Source organism: Vipera berus, assembly GCF_964194415.1.
Source record: "Vipera berus genome assembly, chromosome: 12".
Classification (NCBI taxonomy): Eukaryota; Metazoa; Chordata; class Lepidosauria; order Squamata; family Viperidae; genus Vipera; species Vipera berus.
The window spans coordinates 13165848-13183507 of NC_138215.1; the positions used below are offsets into that span (position 1 = coordinate 13165848).

General features: G+C 42.0%; 1 long non-coding RNA gene across 1 annotated transcript; it reads left to right on the forward strand.

Annotated features, from left to right (window-relative positions):
- Positions 1 to 1609: 1609 nt before the first annotated feature.
- On the forward strand, positions 1610 to 14739 carry LOC308673347. Its single transcript, XR_014027629.1, has 2 exons — positions 1610 to 1723; positions 14661 to 14739. It is a non-coding gene; the product is annotated as an uncharacterized lncRNA (long non-coding RNA).
- The last annotated feature ends 2921 nt before the right edge of the window (positions 14740 to 17660 follow it).

The window sequence follows — 17660 nt, forward strand, 5'->3', positions numbered from 1 at the left end:
GTGAATGGTTGTGGGAACTGAGAATGTTTGGTCTTACAAAGAGGACTAAGGTTGACATGATAGCAGTCTTTCAATATTTGTGAGGAAGTCGCAAAGATGAGGGGTGGGTGGGTCAACCTATTCTCCAAAGCACCTGAGGGCAAGACAAGACATAACTGCTGTCAATGAGAATAATGTGTCTCAACACACTTGGCCAAATAAAGTATTCTCTATTTTATTCTAACTCGAGCATCCCTTGAAATGGATCCTTATATGTTGCCCACACGTATTGTAAGATTGACACAAGGGAAAGAGGTTTTTGTAGCATAGAATTACAATTATATTTGCACAGTACATCATTCTGTGTGTGTGAGAGGGAGAGGGAGGGAGGGAGAGGGAGAGAGGGAGAGAGGGAGAGAGGGAGAGGGAGAGGGAGAGGGAGAGAGAGAGAGAGAGAGAGAGAGAGAGAGAGAGAGAGAGAGAGAGAGAGAGAGAGAGCGCAAACAAGCATGCTCAGTCTACTCCTGCAAGCAATTATTTCTTTTTTCTGAACAAAGAATTCATTCATCATGCATACACATGTACATTCAAACATCAGGAAGCTTTCCTCCCCCTCCCTAAAGTCCAACTCGAGTCGGCAACATTGATTTATGCCGAATATTACGCCTCTTGCACAACCATGGCAAGCAGTTTCGTTTCAAGAACTACCCATTACATAAAGGCACAAATTGGACTGAAAACTGTTCTTGTTCAACAGCAGGCAATAAGCCCGTTCAGGGTATGGTGGGTGCTATTGTTTTTTTGGCTCCCCCTTTTTGCAATAAAACGAGGACTTAGAATGCTAATTCAGCACCAGCGGCACAAATAAATGCCACACACACACACACACACACACACACACACACATCTCACTTTAAAAAAGAGTAAAGTACTATTTGTGCACCACCACATTTACTTCCGGCTCTAACTTGGTGTTTCTTTTCACAAGCTATGGAGGCCACTGGAGTTCCTGTTCCTTTTAAACCTGCAATACGAAGTCACCCATGACCACCTCTCCTTCTTCTGCCTCACAGTCTACAGGAGGAGCCCATCAGCTGACGTGGAGACCCTTGGGTGCGGCATGTTCACGTGGACGACGTTCTCAGGTTAAGTGGCGAAACATGGAATGTGCTTCAAAGTCGCCAAACAACAGAGACAACTTCTATGAAAGGTGAGAAGATGCCGGCGGCACTCTTAGCCTCTTCTCATTAGCTATCGGCCATCCTCAAGTAACCCCGAAGGATAGTCCTTTCAAGAGGTCCACCTTCCCTGAAGATCTGATCACAGTATTTCCAGGTAAGTGGTTTATTTCTGTGGGGTTCAGCTTGCAAACGTTTCTCCAATATTGGAATAAGGGAGAGATGTTATTGCCGAGTATCTAAACCAGCACTTCAGTGTGATGTGAGATTCACAGGTTCGGTTCCCAGCTCAGCGGCAGTGTGTTTGCTTAACTGTGCTTGCTCTGAGAAATGTAACCATTTACGCCGTCATCTCTGCAGAAACTCTTCAGGAGTTGGCTATCCTGATTCTTTGCATCGCTATGTGTGTTCTCACGTGCAGATGGCTCACGAAGCAGAAGTGCACTGCAGCAATTTTACATAGTTTGAGGTCCTGCGTCCTTTGAATCTCTGACACTTAAACAACTGTTGGACGACTGCCGCAGAATCGGAAAGTCTGCATTGATTTCAAGGAATTTTCAATACAGGTAAGTCCTCAACTTACAATCACGATGGCGCCCAAAATTTAGGTTGCTAAGTGAGACAGTTAAGTGAGCTTTGCCCCATTTTACCAGCTTCCTTGCCACCGTTGTTAAGTGAATCGCTGCAGGTGTTCAGTTAGTAACAGGGTTGTTAAGTGAATCTGGCTTCCCCATTGATTTTGCTCGTCAGAAGGTCACAAAAGGGGATCACGTGGCCCCGGGACCCTGCAACCGTCCTAAATGTGAGTCAGTTGACAAGTGTCTGAATTTTGGTCCACGTGATCATGGGGATACTGCAGTGGTCGTAAGTATGAAACACGGTCACAAGTCACTTTTTTCAGTGCTGTTGTCACTTCGAATAGTCACTAAATGAAGTGTTATAAGTCTTCATCCAACCCCTTCTCCACCCATTTTCTTATGACAAGTAGTTGTGGAGTTCTGTTTCTGGATAGCTTAACCTAGTTTCCACTTAAATTGTCCATAATACCCTGATCTAAAGTTACCCCCTCAGAGAACAGTCTCCTTCCGAAGCTGAAAGATAATGAACCAAAAGAGAGGCAGGCGGAGGGTTTGCTATCCGCAGTGAATACCTGCAAAGGAAGCTGGTCAGGTGAGGCATAATGGTAGGAAATTACGAGGAAGAGTGTATACATATATCTAATTTTACATGGATTAACTGTAGCGAGAATTGTATTTGCTCAACATTGGAGAAATGAAGATTTACCAAGGGAGGAAGAGTTAATTACAATTTTTTTTAGATTGTGCAGAAATGGACAGATTGACATTGAAAATGAAAGAAAGAAGATTCAGTGTGCTTTAGAACATGGGATCAATGGCTAGAAAAACGAGGCAGAGAGAAAGGAATTTAACATGTATTAGTAAGTTAAAAGTTGAAACCTAGACAATGTGTTGCTGATAAAATATTAAGCACTTCTGATCATAAGAGAGAGAGAGAGGGAGGGTGGGAGAGAGAGAGATTTACAGTATAAGCCCCAAAGATGTGCTCAGAGTATGGTGAAAAAAATCAAGATGGAGGTCATGACCAAAGACTCCACCTTTTTTATATGCATGATGTATATTTTCTCTGGATGCTGTTAAATTGCTTCTAATGTCATAAAGTTTGTTTCTAAGATTCAGTCAGAGCACCCTTCTGTGTTGTATACTTTGGAACAAAATTTACTGAATATTAGTTTTAAATAACAGCAAAAACCAGTAGATTTATATTAGTATGCAGATTTCCTTCCTTCTTCCTTCCTTCCTTCCTTCCTTCCTTCCTTCCTTCCTTCCTTCCTTCCTTCCTTCCTTCCTTCCTCTCTCTTTCTCTCTTTTCCTCTTTGCTTTTCTCTCTCTCTCTCTCTCTCTTTTCCTCTCTTTTCTCTCTCTCTCTCTCTCTCTCTCTCTCTCTCTCTCTCTCTCTCTCTCTCTTTTTTTTTTTCTTTTCTTTCCAGAATTGAAGGTATGTTTTTAACCTAAAAGCTTACAATGCAGCTATTTAGCAGTGTTATAATATACCCTTTTCTTCCCAGTCTGGTTTCTAATGTGGACCTAATGTTTTGTTTTTAATTTGTTTTCCTACTTTTTTTTTCCTTTCTGACCACTGCTGTGTGTTGAGCAGAAGTTTCCACTGAGCAGTACACAGTAATGCCTAAGGTTTTTTTTTCCCTTGAGCGGTTAATTTAGAAATTAGATTCTATGCATGTCTGCATGTCCTTTCAAAGTTGCATTACTTCAAGCACACCTACATTATATCCCAATTGCTTTCTATTCACTTTGGGTAGAGTTGAAACTGTGTTGAAATTTATCTTTTGGATTTCCCCGAACTATCTTTCCCTCAGGAAACATATATTTCTGTTCTTCTACCTTGTTTTCAAGTTTCTTCTGGTAATTGTTTTTCGAACTTCCTTTCTTGCTGGAAGGGAAAAAAGTTTCTAGTCCCTATGCCTTTGCTCTCTAGGAGTCATGTTTCATCCTTCCGCAGCTTCCCTGGGTGTCTCTGCTTTTCCACTTGAAAAAGTTTCAAGGGAAAAAAAAATCCCTTCCTAATTTCCTTCCCTGCCTTGAAGAGAAGGATGGGAAACCAGGAAGAGATGATTGTGTAGTCAAGGCAGGACATTTCTACACATTTCTTGTCACTAATGATGCACTGATGATGCTATCTAGTTGGGTAATGAAACATCTGCAAGAAAACCACCAAGCTCAGAGAGCACATGAAGGACCTCACAGTTCAACCCCGAACTACAGATATTCCCTTCCGTCGGTTCTTGTCACTCACTAAGTAATGTAAGAATCCCACCTCTTCTTGGTTCCTTCCCAATTTTTCCTGATAATCTTTTCAGCTCATTTTCTTGATGCTCATCTCTGTTTCTTAGACCAGGGAGCCAGCATTGTTCGAAGGCACTTCCGTGGTCACATGGCCAGCATGACTATACCATGGTAAGGTGCACAGAACGCTGTTATCTTCCCACTGAAGTGGTACCTATTTATCTACTCACATTTGCAAATACTTTCAAACTGCTAGGTTAGCAGGAGCTGGAGCAGGTAACGGGAACCCCCCCCCCTTTGTATAGATTGAGGTATACAACCTGGGCTGCCAGCTGACAAGCTCAACATCTTTAGTCTTTGAGCTCCCGTAATTCACGAAAACATCACTCAAATAACATTCTCCTTTAACCAAAACAACAGATTAATTTGGAAGCGTTCCCATTTCCCTTGCCCCTGGATTCATCTTTTAATCAAAGCAGAGAGTAAATGAGGTAGATGGTTTCGTTGTTAGGTTGAATATTTTTCCTCTGAATTGGTAAAGGACCGCTATAAATCTGGCAGGATAGCTATCTGATGGCGCCTCATTTCTCTAGCCAGTTGTGAATTCCAGGTTGAAACATTGCCCCCTTAGACCTCCTCCTTGGGTCGATGGCCATCCATCTCCGTTAGTGACTTCATGGATACATTCTTTCCACAAGTAGCCACCGCATTTGCCAACCTTGCGTTGTTTAGTCTGAGTTTAAGTGAAATTGATCAGCCTAGCCTGAAGAGGTGTGGTTAGAAGCTGTTTTCTTTTGGAGGATCTGTGTTTTGGAGAATCCAGCCCACAGAGGCCTGGAGGCTATCACGAAGCCATTTTTGCTATGGAAAACTATGGGATCAGGAGAGGGGAAAAATGTACCAAGGTTGCATTTATATGATTGGTAAAATATACTTAGGGCTCTTGTAAAAACTAAAACTGTCAGAAGGATTTAACTTTTCCCAGGTTGAAAAAGCCACCCCCCCTTCCAAAGGTTTTCTTCTTGTTAGACTTTTGGGTGAGGTTCGCCTTCCTGGTAGATGTTTTAGACATTTTGGCAGTTTTTTTTTTCTTTAAAACAACAACAACCCAAATCCCCAAATAAAATAAACCTCTCTTTCATGATAGCAAGGGACGCGGTGGCTCAGTGGGTTAGGACGCTGAGCTTGTCGATCAGAAGGTCGGCAGTTTGGCAGGTCGAATCCCGAGTGCCGCGTAACAGAGTGAGCACCTGTTACTCGTCCCAGCTTCTGCCAACCTAGCAGTTCGAAAGCACGCAAAAATGCAAGTAGAAAAATAGGGACCACTACGGTGGGAAGGTAACAGCGTTCCGTGCGCCTTTGGCGTCTAGTCATGCCGGCCACATGACCACGGAGACGTCCTCGGACAAGCGCTAGCTCTTCGGCTTTGAAACGGAGATGAGCACCGGCCCCTAGAGTTGGAAACGACTAGCACGCATGTGCGGGGGAACCTTTACCTTTTACCTTTTTCATGATAGCAGTGTTCCAATATCTCAGGGGCTGCCCCAAAGAAGAGGGAGTCAAGCTATTCTCCAGAGCACCTGAAGGCAGGACAAGAAGCAACGGATGGAAACTAACCAAGGAGAGAAGCAACCTAGAACTAAGGAGAAACTTCCTGACAGAACAATTAACCAGTGGAATAAACTGCCTCCAGACCTTGTGAATGCTCCAACATTGGAAGTTTTTAAGAAGAGACTGGACAGCCATGTGTCCGAAATGGTATAGGGTTTCCTGCCTGAGCAGGGGGTTGGACTACAGTAGATGACCTCCAAGGTCCCTTCCACCTTTATTATTATTAGTAGTAATAGTAGTAGTAGTTATTGTCGCCTTTGCTTTTTCGGTATTCTTCAGACACAATGCAGCTATTTCCCAGATTATCAAACTACATGATAATAACATTAACATCATCTGACATTAAAGATTTGTTACTACTCTGTCCATGTGCTAAAAACAGTCCTACCATTGGACAGAATGAAGTACCAAATATTGCCAATCAAAAGATAGCAGCTGGCAAAATAAGGTGCAGAAGTCGGAGAAAACAGCAGTTTATATCAGCTGACGGCACATCATACACAATTTGCTCAATAGAGAGGCACTTTGCAAACATTAACAAAATTATGTGGACACCGCTCCTCAGCTCTACTGAAATGAAATCAAATTCAGCTTCTGTTCTTTTTACACGTGGAATGGGAGCAACATAAGCCAACCATCTTGACTGTTATCCTAGGCAGCAAAATGGCTCCATAGTCAACCCTGGGCATTTCCCGGCATGAAAGCAAACAGCAATTTACAGTCCAGATAAAATAAACAGTAAAGAAGATGGTGAACACAGCCAACAAAAAACATATATAGATCTTACAAGGGGTACCAAGCATCCAGCCTAAGCTCTGGGGAAGGAGCCAAGTCTTGGAGAGCCGTTAGAACACAATCTTGGTAGGAGTTATCCTGATCTCGAGGAGGGCCTCATTCCAAAAGGCAGATGCCACGACAGAGAAGGGATGCTTCCAGGTTTTCAGTAGAAGATGTTGCGCAATTAAAGGTAACCAAAATGTCCCAAGCTTGTTGGATCGAACAGGCTGGGCTAATACTACAGAAGATAAGGTCTCTCTCAAGTAACTGGGCTAACGTACTAATAAGGAACCACAGTCTGAGTAAAAAGCATGCAGAAATCTTGTAAGGAATGCAAGGATGTAATTATGTGGTATTATTATGATGATGTATTTTTATATTGTCCTTCCTTGTGAGGTAACCTAGAGTGGACTACAAGAAAATAAAACAGAAACCAAGGGATTAAAGATTCTCAGATTATTATTATTATTATTATTTTAAAAAAGAAATCAATAAATCCATCTTTCATAATTCAAGATAATAAAAACAATATTAATGCAATCATTAAAGGAAGAAGAAAGGAGAAGGAGAAGCTTCCACGACCCCAATATAATAATAATAATAATAATAATAATAATAATAATAATAATAATAATAATAATAATAATAAGAAGAAGAAGAAGAAGAAGAAGAAGAAGAAGAGGAAGAAGTTGTTGTTGTTGGAAGGGACCTTGGAGGTCATCTAGTCCAACCCCCTGCTCAGGCAGGAAACCCTATACCATTTCAGGCAAATGGCTGTCCAGTCTCTTATATGTATGTCATTTGCTGGATGAATAGAAGCAGAAGATTACAAATGGCTGAATTGATGTGTTGTGAGGATAAAGGAGAATTTAGCAAAGCAGACAAATGCCTCCTAAAGCTTTATCCCTCCAGTGCTGCCAGAATAGGGTTGATCCAAAGAAAATCGTCTTCTTTTCTGGCTGGCGACTCCTTTCCCCCTTTCCCTTCTACGGGTCCCCACACAGATTTCATTCACCAGCAGTCTCCCATCCCGGCACTGATGAATTTCACACACCCACGAATGGGGGACTTGGTGGAGGCTAAAGCAAACATGTGCTGGCTCCCCTCGCCCCGCCCTTCTTTGCAAAAATAGCAATAAATGAATCATTTCATTTCAAGGTCGGGCAAGGCTTTAAAGGTGTTAGATTGGAAGCGATCTGTACCATTAGATAGCAGCCAGTTCACCTATGAATGGTAAGGCGTGGATGCTAAGAGATTGTCTAAGCCAGGGGTCTTCAAACTTGGCCCTTTTATGACTTGTGGACTTCAACTCCCAGAATTCCTCAGCCAAGCACGCTGGCTGAGGAATTCTGGGAGTTGAAGTCCACAAGTCATAAAAGGGCCAAGTTTGAAGACCCCTGGTCTAAACAATTGAACACATTTTCCATGTGTGCCAGGAAAAGAAGAAAAAAAAAGTTGGAATAGTTTGGCGGAACTCTTCCCCCCCCTCATTTTCTTTTTCTAGAAACAAGTCAGTAAAACTCCGAAGGAAAGCGTCTTATTTTCACTTTCTTCTTGTGCTATAAGAAATAAGTTAACCGTAGCCTCAGTAGCAGAATCGGTCAAATAATACTTGCTTTATCAATAATATACAAGACCTCAGAAAGACGGGTGTTACTCAGGAAAGTTCCATAGGACATAGAATTGTAAGGTTGGAAGAGATCTTGGAGGTCATCTAGTCCAACCCCCTGCTCAGGCAGGAAACTTTATAGCAAGGATCTTCAAACTTGGCCCTTTTATGACTTGTGGACTTCAACTCCCAGAATTCCTCAGCCAGCATGCCTGGCTGAGGAATTCTGGGAGTTGAAGTCCACAAGTCATAAAAGGGCCAAGTTTGAAGACCCCTGCTTTATAGCATTTCAGACAGATGGTTGTCCAGTGTCTTCTCGAAAACTTCCAGTGGTGGACCACACACAACTTCTGAAAACAAGGCATTCTACTGATTAATTGTTCCAACTGTCAGGAAGTTTCTCCTTAGTTCCAGGTTGCTTCTCTCCTTGACTAGTTTCCATCCATCGCTTCTTGTCCTGCCTTCAGGTGCTTTGGAGAATAGCTTGGCCTCTCTTTTTTGTAATAGCCCACCCCCAAGTACTGGAAGACAGGTTGCTGACCAAACTATCAGGCTTAAAGAAGCAAAGGGTTTTGCTAAGGAAGAAAAAAAAGTTACATTATGAAATTATTCTGAGATTATATTGAGGTGCTCCAAAAGGTTTGCACTCTGGAATCATAGCAAAATATTCTGAAAACCTTGGATTTGCCAAGCGGTGGTTTTTTTATATATAAAAATGGTTATTTTCAAAAAGCAGCATGTCGCAGCTGGAATATACAAGTTGGGTTTCAACATAGTGAGAGATTCTACTGACTGTATACATCTGTGCACAAGTGAACACACAGAGTCTTTGAAATAATGTTGTAAAGGCTGAGAACTCCAATATGTTTACTAAGACGTGTGTGCTATTGAGTGTAGTCCAATCCACTGCTCAAGTGGGAGAGCCTATAGCATTTTGGATAAATAGTTGACCAATCTCTTCTTGAAAGCCTCCAGTGATGGAGCACCCACAACTTCTGGAGGCAAGTCGTTCCACTGGTTAATTGTTCTCACTTACAGGCAATTTCTCCTTAACTCTAGTTTGGTTCTTTCTTTTATAATCTTCCATCCGTTCCTTCTTCTCCTGCCCTCAGGTGCTTTGGAGAATATGTCGACACCGTCTTATTTTGTTTTTTTTATTAGTATTGTGCTTATTACTCTCCAGCTGTTCTCCAGAGAAATATAGCAGTTGCACTTGCTTATTTTTTAAGACAAAAATAACAGCATGAGTTACGCCGAGTATTGTGCCCTGGAGGGCTGCACCCTTACTTTTGAGACTTTGATCAACAAAGAAATCTATGCATCACGATTTTTGGCACATGCTGTCAAGGAAGATAGTAGGTATAATGTGTCAAATTCCACACGAAGGTAATGTTTTTCCTGCCCTTCAAACTTCGGCTTTTCTTGTCAAGGGGAATCCAGAACCATGAGCAGGCGATAGCTTTACTATAAGTCCATTTTTGAAGAAATACAAGAGAATTGTCTTGCACTTTCCTCAGCAGGAAGGCAAATGGCGTTTGAAATTTTATCCACTCCAAATCCAGTTAAAAATCAGAACAGCTGGGGGCATGGTTGCTAGCCCACATTTAGCATCTGGACACCAGACTGGTAGGACAAATGGCTGATGTAGCCAGTTTTCCCCACTCGGGTAGATACGCTGAACTTGTGCATGGATTATAATTATATTTGCAATTTTATTCCTGTAAGTGCAAATATTGCAACGCCATTTCTCTTTGTCCAGTGATGCATTGCTTGTTTGGGGTATTTTTTTTCCCTTTTGGTTTTTCGAACAATGAGTAAGTAGGTGTTTTAGTGCAGAGTGTTGTACGGCAGAAAATAAATAGTGCTGATTTGGCTTGCTTGAAAGCATTTGGGGATTTTCAGTGCTGTGGAATTTGTTGAATCTGCTCCACAGGTTTGTTTTCATGCAGCCGTAATGATTGGTCTGCTCACAAATGTACACAAAATTTACAGCATTCCAGGGATCTCTCTCCTGCAAAATAAAATTCCTTTATGGATGCTGTGATATTCCTGACCTTTGGAAAAGGGGAAGATAGAAACATGTTTGCATACGAAGCAAGCAAAACTTTAGCTTGCAAATTTTCAATGGAAGAAAACATCCACTCGATTCCTACGCTTGCAAGCTTGATGTGGTTTCCCAAGGCTGTCTGTGACTTCTAAAATACACAGGAATGAGAAAATGACTATGAAAAAGAGCTCCAGAGGAATTAATCAAGGCTGTTAGATTGGAGAGATGGAAGTTGGGATGAATTCCTTTCCTCCAACTGGCCTGATTTTCCTTGTTAGAAGAAGTATGTCCCTGTAACCAGGATTAGACTAACATTCTGGTGGAGCAGCCACAGCTGCAACACTCTTGTTGAAAGCTAGATCACTCTGGTAGTTTAAGACTGCATTCAGACCCAGCTCTCCAAATCTACTGGATTACAGTAAAAGCTTTGTGTCACATCATTAGTGTATGCCGTGTCTAAATCATACCAGCTAACTGTATTAGAAGCCATCTGCCTGACTTTCCAAGTTGAACAATGGCAGCTTCTGACAGCAATATTGAGTATTGTAGAAACTGAACTGAAGCAAGAAATTCCAAATAAGAAATAACAGAACAGAATAACAGAGTTGGAAGGGATCTTGAGGTCCTTCAGTCCAACCCCCTGCTGAAGCAGTGGATTGTATACCAATCCAGACAACTGGCTGTCCACCAGTCTCTTCTTAAAAGCCTCCAGTGTTGGAGCACCCTCAATTTCTGGAGGCAAGCCGTTCCACTGGTTGATTGTCCTCACTTACAGGCAATTTCTCCTTAGTTCCAGGTTGCTTCTCTCCTTGATTAGTTTCTTGTCCTGCCTTCTGGTGCTTTGGAAAATAAGTTGATGCCTTTGTGCAAATGATGCTATGGTTATCACATCATTTGCATGATGAAGTCATGAAACATGTCATGGCTTTTGCATCACGGCCCCATCCTGTGGAAGCTCATGCATGAAAATACAGGTTCAGATTTTAAAATCTGTCTCCAAAATAAGGAAAGCTGCTTTGGCTGAAGGCACATTACATGCGACAGAATTCAACAATGCTTACAGCTAAAACTCTGCAGCTGAAATAACAGTAGCTCTCAAAGACGCTATAAATTCTTCTGATTTAGCCCCAGACGGAGGCCATTATAGCCTCTCCTAACTCAGAAGGAGAACCCCCACCCCACCCCCTTGTCTCTCTGATGGCAGAATTAAACCTTGGAAAAAATTGTGGGGGGAAAAAAGTGAGCTAAATTTAGCCTAGGCTGCTTTCACATAAGCCTCTTTATGCTTTGATTTTTCACAAGAGAAGAAAAATTTTGAATGCTCCAGATGCTCTTTCTTAACCGTGGTTTCTAGGGGAAATTTTTAGTTTGGGACAACAAATTTGGACTGCCAGCTTAGTCAGTGGATACAGTGGACTGGATCCAAAGAAATTGTTCGTATTGAAAACAAATTGAACCATTTAATCATGGATAGCAATGTCCAATTCTGAAAGGCTTACTTTAAGTGTTTTTTTCCACATTTATTCATTGGATAACTGGTGATAACAGTGCAAATCACCAGAGTTTAAAAGTTGAAGGATTTGACACACCTTTTCCTTCTTTTATTTTGGGGAGAAGATAGGATCTTTACACAAACTAGCTAGGTAAGGTATACCTCCTAGATCACAGATTTTTTTTAAACCCTTCCAGATGTTGCTAAGTCACAATTCCCAGCAGACCCAGTTGGTGTAACCAGTAACGAGGGACGCTGAAAGGTGTATTTCACCAACAACTGCAGAGCCATTTATTGTGCTCGCCTACTTTAAATATGAAAGATTGGGATGTTGAAATGTATATCATTTGGTTGTTGAAGTGGTAAGGCAACCCTATGGGGCTTTGAGATTGCCAGAAAGGGGATTCAGAGCAGATATAGCTTATTGGCTACCTACCTCCATCTTAAGATTGGCTGTTCATTGCTTTCATCCACTTAAAATGGGATTATCTTATATCAGGTACAGCTTGAGTACTTGTACCTGCCAAGTTTGACAGAGAAAGGATCTAAGGTGAATCCCTCAGTGCTTCGGCCAAGTATTGCTGGAAGACATAGCAGAAAGTAATCCCTCATGTCTGAGCTGAGTTCAAATTGAGCCCTACAAGTGCTGTAATGACTGTGGTAGTTGAGAATTCTGAGATTTGGGGGTACCAATAGAAGAAAATATTGTAGCTCAGGGTTAAACTGTGGGGTCCTTGGTGCTCTTTGAGTTTGGTTGTTTTCCTGCAGGCATTTCATTACCCAACTGGGTAACATCACCAGTGCTAGAAGGAATGTGGTTTTTCCTCTCTGTTTATATACAGTAGCTTGCTCTGTCTCTATTGTTGGGAGTGTTGTTTTCTTCTTGTTAGTTCCTTGATGAGGCTGTTATTTACTGTTTTATTGATTGTTTGAACTGTGGGTCCCAATACAGATCGACTCTGAAAAGGATGAGCCAGAATTTTGTACTTATCTCATCCGCTTGAACAGAAAGTGGTTCGGCTTATCGTCTCTTCGTGTTTGGATTTTGCCTTCTCATTTCTCCTGAAGTTGTAGTTTCAGGCAAAATATTTATTTGCTTAATGGAAAAATGTTAGACAATTTTATAAAATTTGTTTCAGCCATTAATGTCAGACCATAACAGCAAAACTTGAACCTCCCTATTCAAAGACAAGGTTTAACTTTAAACGTAAGACAAGGTTAAACTGTGGGGTCCTTGGTGCTCTCTGAGCTTGGCTGTTTTCCTGCAGACATTTCATTACCCGACTGAGTAACATCATCAGTGCTAGAAGGAATGGGGTTTTTATATACAGTGGATTGTCTGTCTTTCAAAACTTAGGATGGATGGACCTTGATGAGTCTGGTCCAGCCAGGCAGATTTTAAAAAATGTTTAAACTCCCCTTCTATCCTCCCACAGATATTCTCCAAATGCATAGCCACTTTGTTCAATCTTTATTAAAATGTAGCATTCCTATCATAGTGGGAATGTCACGTTGTGTTTGCATGGAAAGAATGGTTGCACTTTGTTGTTGTTGTTGTATGGTTGTTACTGCTTAACAATCCTGAATTAATCTTTCCTATTCATCACATGGTGTATCCAGCCTCCCTTTAAAAAAAAGCTCGCCATATTTCACCTACACACAAAATGAACCCCCAGCTGCTAAAGACATTGGCTGGTTCATCTGGGAGCCATGAGCATTTTCATGCCTAATTCCTGCTAGAAACAGTCACTGCATCAGACAATAAACATTTTCTGCTCCATAAATCTGATGGTGGGTTGTGCATGTGTGTGTGTGTGTGTGTAAGTGATAGATCAACAAACATGCCAACCCCCTCCCTCCACAAAACACTGTCTGTTTATGGGCAGCTTTTGCAATATTCCTGGAATCCTAAATGGAAATGGGAGAATCCCCAAAGGGCTATAAACTTAGAGAGCATTTGTTTGGCCCTCGATTTAAGCTAAAGTATTTGGAGAGCAGATGATCCAATATAGACCATCTCTCCTTCCCAGGGTTGAGGGTTGAGCCCATGATTTGCTTAATCATGGTTCATGGAATAAACACAGTTACCTGGGTTCACACAGCAGATTTGAACCCAAAATGTTTGTAGATAGCCTTACGGAAGGTAATGGTGGGCACATGGCTATAGAGCACAAGTAAGTAAGTGAAAAAAATAAATTTTGGGGAACAGTTGAAGTCTTTCCCACTGAAGAGGTAGATTTTGCGGTCCGAAAAGGAACAGAAATGTCACTAGTTTGCAAGAACTGGGGTGGCACAGTGATTAGGATGCAGCCTTGCAGGCTAGCTCACTGCTCACTGCCAGGAGTTTGATCCTGACCAACTCAAGGTTGACCCAGCCTTCCATCCTTCCGAGGTCGGTAAAATGAGGATCCAGATTGTTGGGGGGCAAGATGCTGACTCTGTAAGCTGCTTAGAGAGAGCTGTAAAGCACTGTGAAGCGGCATATAAATCTAAGTGCTATTGCTATTGCAGGCTAACTCTGCCCTTATCCTGTTCTTCTGTTAATTCCCCAATTAGGGTTACACCTAACTGGGGAATAGGTGTAGTGGTTTGCTTGGGAATCAGGACTGTCTGTGCAGCAGCACACCTAAAAAAAAAACCGGGCAGAGTTTCAAACACACACTCCATGCCGTCCATTATCCTGACTTTTTTGACCACACCTTGCAGACAGCCCTGATGTGAATGAAGAAAGAAGAAATAATAACAATGGCCAAATGAGAAACGTGCAACCGACGTGTCACAACCTGGGCACTGCGCCCGCCTCGGAGGCTACATCTAAATGAAAAAAGCAGACCACGCTGCCCTCGGTTGGCTCCATCTCAGTTCAGCCCCAACTGAGGACGTGGTGGGAAACCAACGCAGTCACTCCCTTACGTTCCTAGCCACTTGCTGAAAATGGGGCAGCCAGCAAGGCGAGGGTTGCAGAAGCGATCTTGGGGAAGGACGTTTTACCCTGCGCAAGCTGTGCGCCCTTGATTTATAATGGGGAATAGCATTCTGGAGGGATACCTTGAACAGCCCGCATTTGTCAGACCCACGCTTATTATTATTATTAATTATTATTATTATTGTTTTTTGTTGTTGTTGTTACTGCCTCTTTTTGCAGTCCAGAAACAATAGCTGGGTTCTCGAGTCGTCTATATATACCCTGTAGAGAATTACTGAAATAAAGTCATGTGACGGTCGGAGGGTGTGTTTCCAATTATTGCACTTGAGTCTTCCTGCCAGGCCGGCGAAGACAAACAGCCTTCTGAAGGAGTCTGTGATTCCCACCCACCCCCACCCCACCCCCGCCAGCTTTGCTGTAAGTCCTTTTTAAATGCTTTCATTTTTAGAAGAAGAAGGAGGGGGGGAAAAGGGTGGGTGGGTTATGGATGCTTTTCCTACCCCGTAGCACGGTTGCAACCTTTCTCTGGAAGAAAACGGTGGATGGGGATTGGGGTGGGGTGGGGTGGGGAAAAAAAACACCTATCGACTGGGTGCTTTTAAGACGCATCTAACGCTTTCCAATGAATTGACGGAGGAAAGGGATCAAGACGCAGAGAGGGCGCCAAGCCCACTGGCATGAGATGCGAAGGGCTTGCATTGCGCCGCTTCGAGCCAAGCGGCAGAAAAACCTCGTGTTGTGCCGAAGGAAGATCTAAGCCGCTTCTCCGCAGCTCCGTTAACTCTTTAGGTCTTTGCAAAAGGGTTCCGTTTGGGAACCAAATGGGGTCTTTTCCTGGCACGTCGTTGATTATACTGACGTACAGAACGAAAACAGGTTGGGGTGATTTAGCACAAAAGCGAGAAGGGAGGAGGAGGAGGAGGAGGAGGAAGAGCCAAGTGGGGGAGAGAGAGAGAGAGAGAGAGAGAGAGAGAGATCAGCCAACCAGTTAACATTTGGTTTGGATTACCAAAACAAGGCGAGAGAGCTTTGTTCCTGGCAGGCCAGGGGGACAGGAAAAAGAGAACAAAATGCCATGACTGGGGACACGCTGTGCCGGTGGTAGGGTCCAAACGTTGATTATGGATCAGGTGGACCAGGCTTTCTTGGAAGGATCAGCATCATCAGCTTTATTGCAACTGGATTCTTTGCTTCTGTGGGCCTCATGGTATGTGCGTGTCTGCAGATTTGTGAAGGGGGTGGTGGTGTGTGTAATAACAAGAGATGGATTTTTTTTTCCACAAGTTCCCCCGCCTGCTTAAGAATCTAGAGTCTCCCCATCCCCATATAGCAACCCAGTGAAATATTTTAAGTTTGTGTTTGACCAGCCCAAAGGATGGTTTTCTTTTCTTTTCAACCCACCTCAACCTGTCAGATACAGAAGTTTCCAAGCCAAGTCATTAGGAGGAAAAGGACTTTTTATTCGGTCTAAATGTGCTTTCTAGCTTCCTTTGTACTCTGATCCTGCATCCCTCTTTTCTTTTAATCCAGAGCATTTGCTCTTCATCTTTTTTCTTTCCCGCCAAGCCCACTGATCTTTTCTTCTTCTTCTTCTTCTTCTTCTTCTTCTTCTTCTTCTTCTTCTTCTTCTTCTTCTTCTTCTTCTTCTTCTTCTTCTTCTTCTTCTTCTTCTTCTTCTTCTTCTTCTTCTTCTTCTTCTTCTTCTTCTTCTTCTTCTTCTTCTTCTTCTTCTTCTTCTTCTTCTTCTTCTTCTTCTTCTTCTTCTTCTTCTTCTTCTTCTTCTTCTTCTTCTTCTTCTTCTTCTTCTTCTTCTTCTTCTTCTTTTCCTTTCATCACCTGTTAAGATCTTCTTGGAAAGAGGGACTGAACACAATTGAAAATGGCTGGGGGGGGTGGTGGGCTTCAATACAATACAGGGTTCTATATATATAGAACATATATATATATGTATATATATTCCTCTTGTAGATGATTCTGTATCTTTCATTTATGTTCAGAGGGACTTGATTTATTATTTGAGGTGTTTCTTTTATATATAAAAATGTTTATTTTTATAAATCATTTGTTTTATGCATCGTGACTTTATCTTTGATTTTGATTTGATTTATCAGACAGATTTGATTTGACATGATTTATGATCAGAGGGATTCATTTCTATTTGCAAAATGGTATCTTTTAGAAAGATAGGATGGTTATGTAGGATTTAGAGATGACCTGTATATTTAGCAAAGATTACAGATGGCAAGAGATCCAGTTTTACTACACGAGACTGTCTTCTGTTGATCTGGTTCCTTCAAGGCTACCCAGACCTATTTTATTATATGAGGAGCCCACCTCACACGTGTTGTGATCCTCCAAATCTAAGAAAATTTCCTAAAGGCAAGTTTCAATTTATATTTTACTTTGCAAAGAACGGTAAAACAGAAAGCTGCTTTGTTTTGACATATTAAGTTGGATCTTGAAGTTTACTCAAACTTCTCATCCAGAAATCCTGCATTTTTGACAGATGGCCATCCAGTCTCTGTTTATATTTCTCCAGTGACTAGGGGCATCTGTGACTTCATCATCTGTTTCAGGGTTGGACACTGAACTTGGAAACCAATTCACACAACCCATTAAGCCCACCAAGAAAATTAACATGAATGTGTATGCTTTCAGTCTTACATCTGCCCAAAACTCATATGGCTTTTAAATCATACTCTATACCTTTTTCTAAGGTTAAAGATCTCGTCTGAACCTGGAAAGACCAAGATTTACAGCTACCCCATCAGGAATTTGAAGCCAAAGCAAAATGTAGTTTTCAAGTTCTGGTCTGTATGAACTGGAAAAGGCTGCTTAGCTTTCTGGGAACCCAGAAAATGGCTTGCAACAAAGCAAAACAAGTTGCATGAATAGGGTTTTGATTCTTTCAGACAGTTTGGGTAGAAAAAATAACAACCAGCGAGATGAATGAGAAATATGTCTCACTTTTTTTTTAAGAATACACAGAGCTACTATCAATGTGATGCCTCATGACTTGCTCTTTTGGAACTAAGAGCCTCTTGTCTTTAATGAAATCTAGAGGTGGGTGGTTTAGAAAGATGAAACATTTTGCTGATGAGTTTCTTTTTCTCATTCCGCCCCCCCTCTCCTTCCCCTGCATTTCTCTTCCATCTGGATCTTCAGTTGCAGACACCAGAGGAAGTGAAATTAACCGGCATGACCAATTGACCACCGATT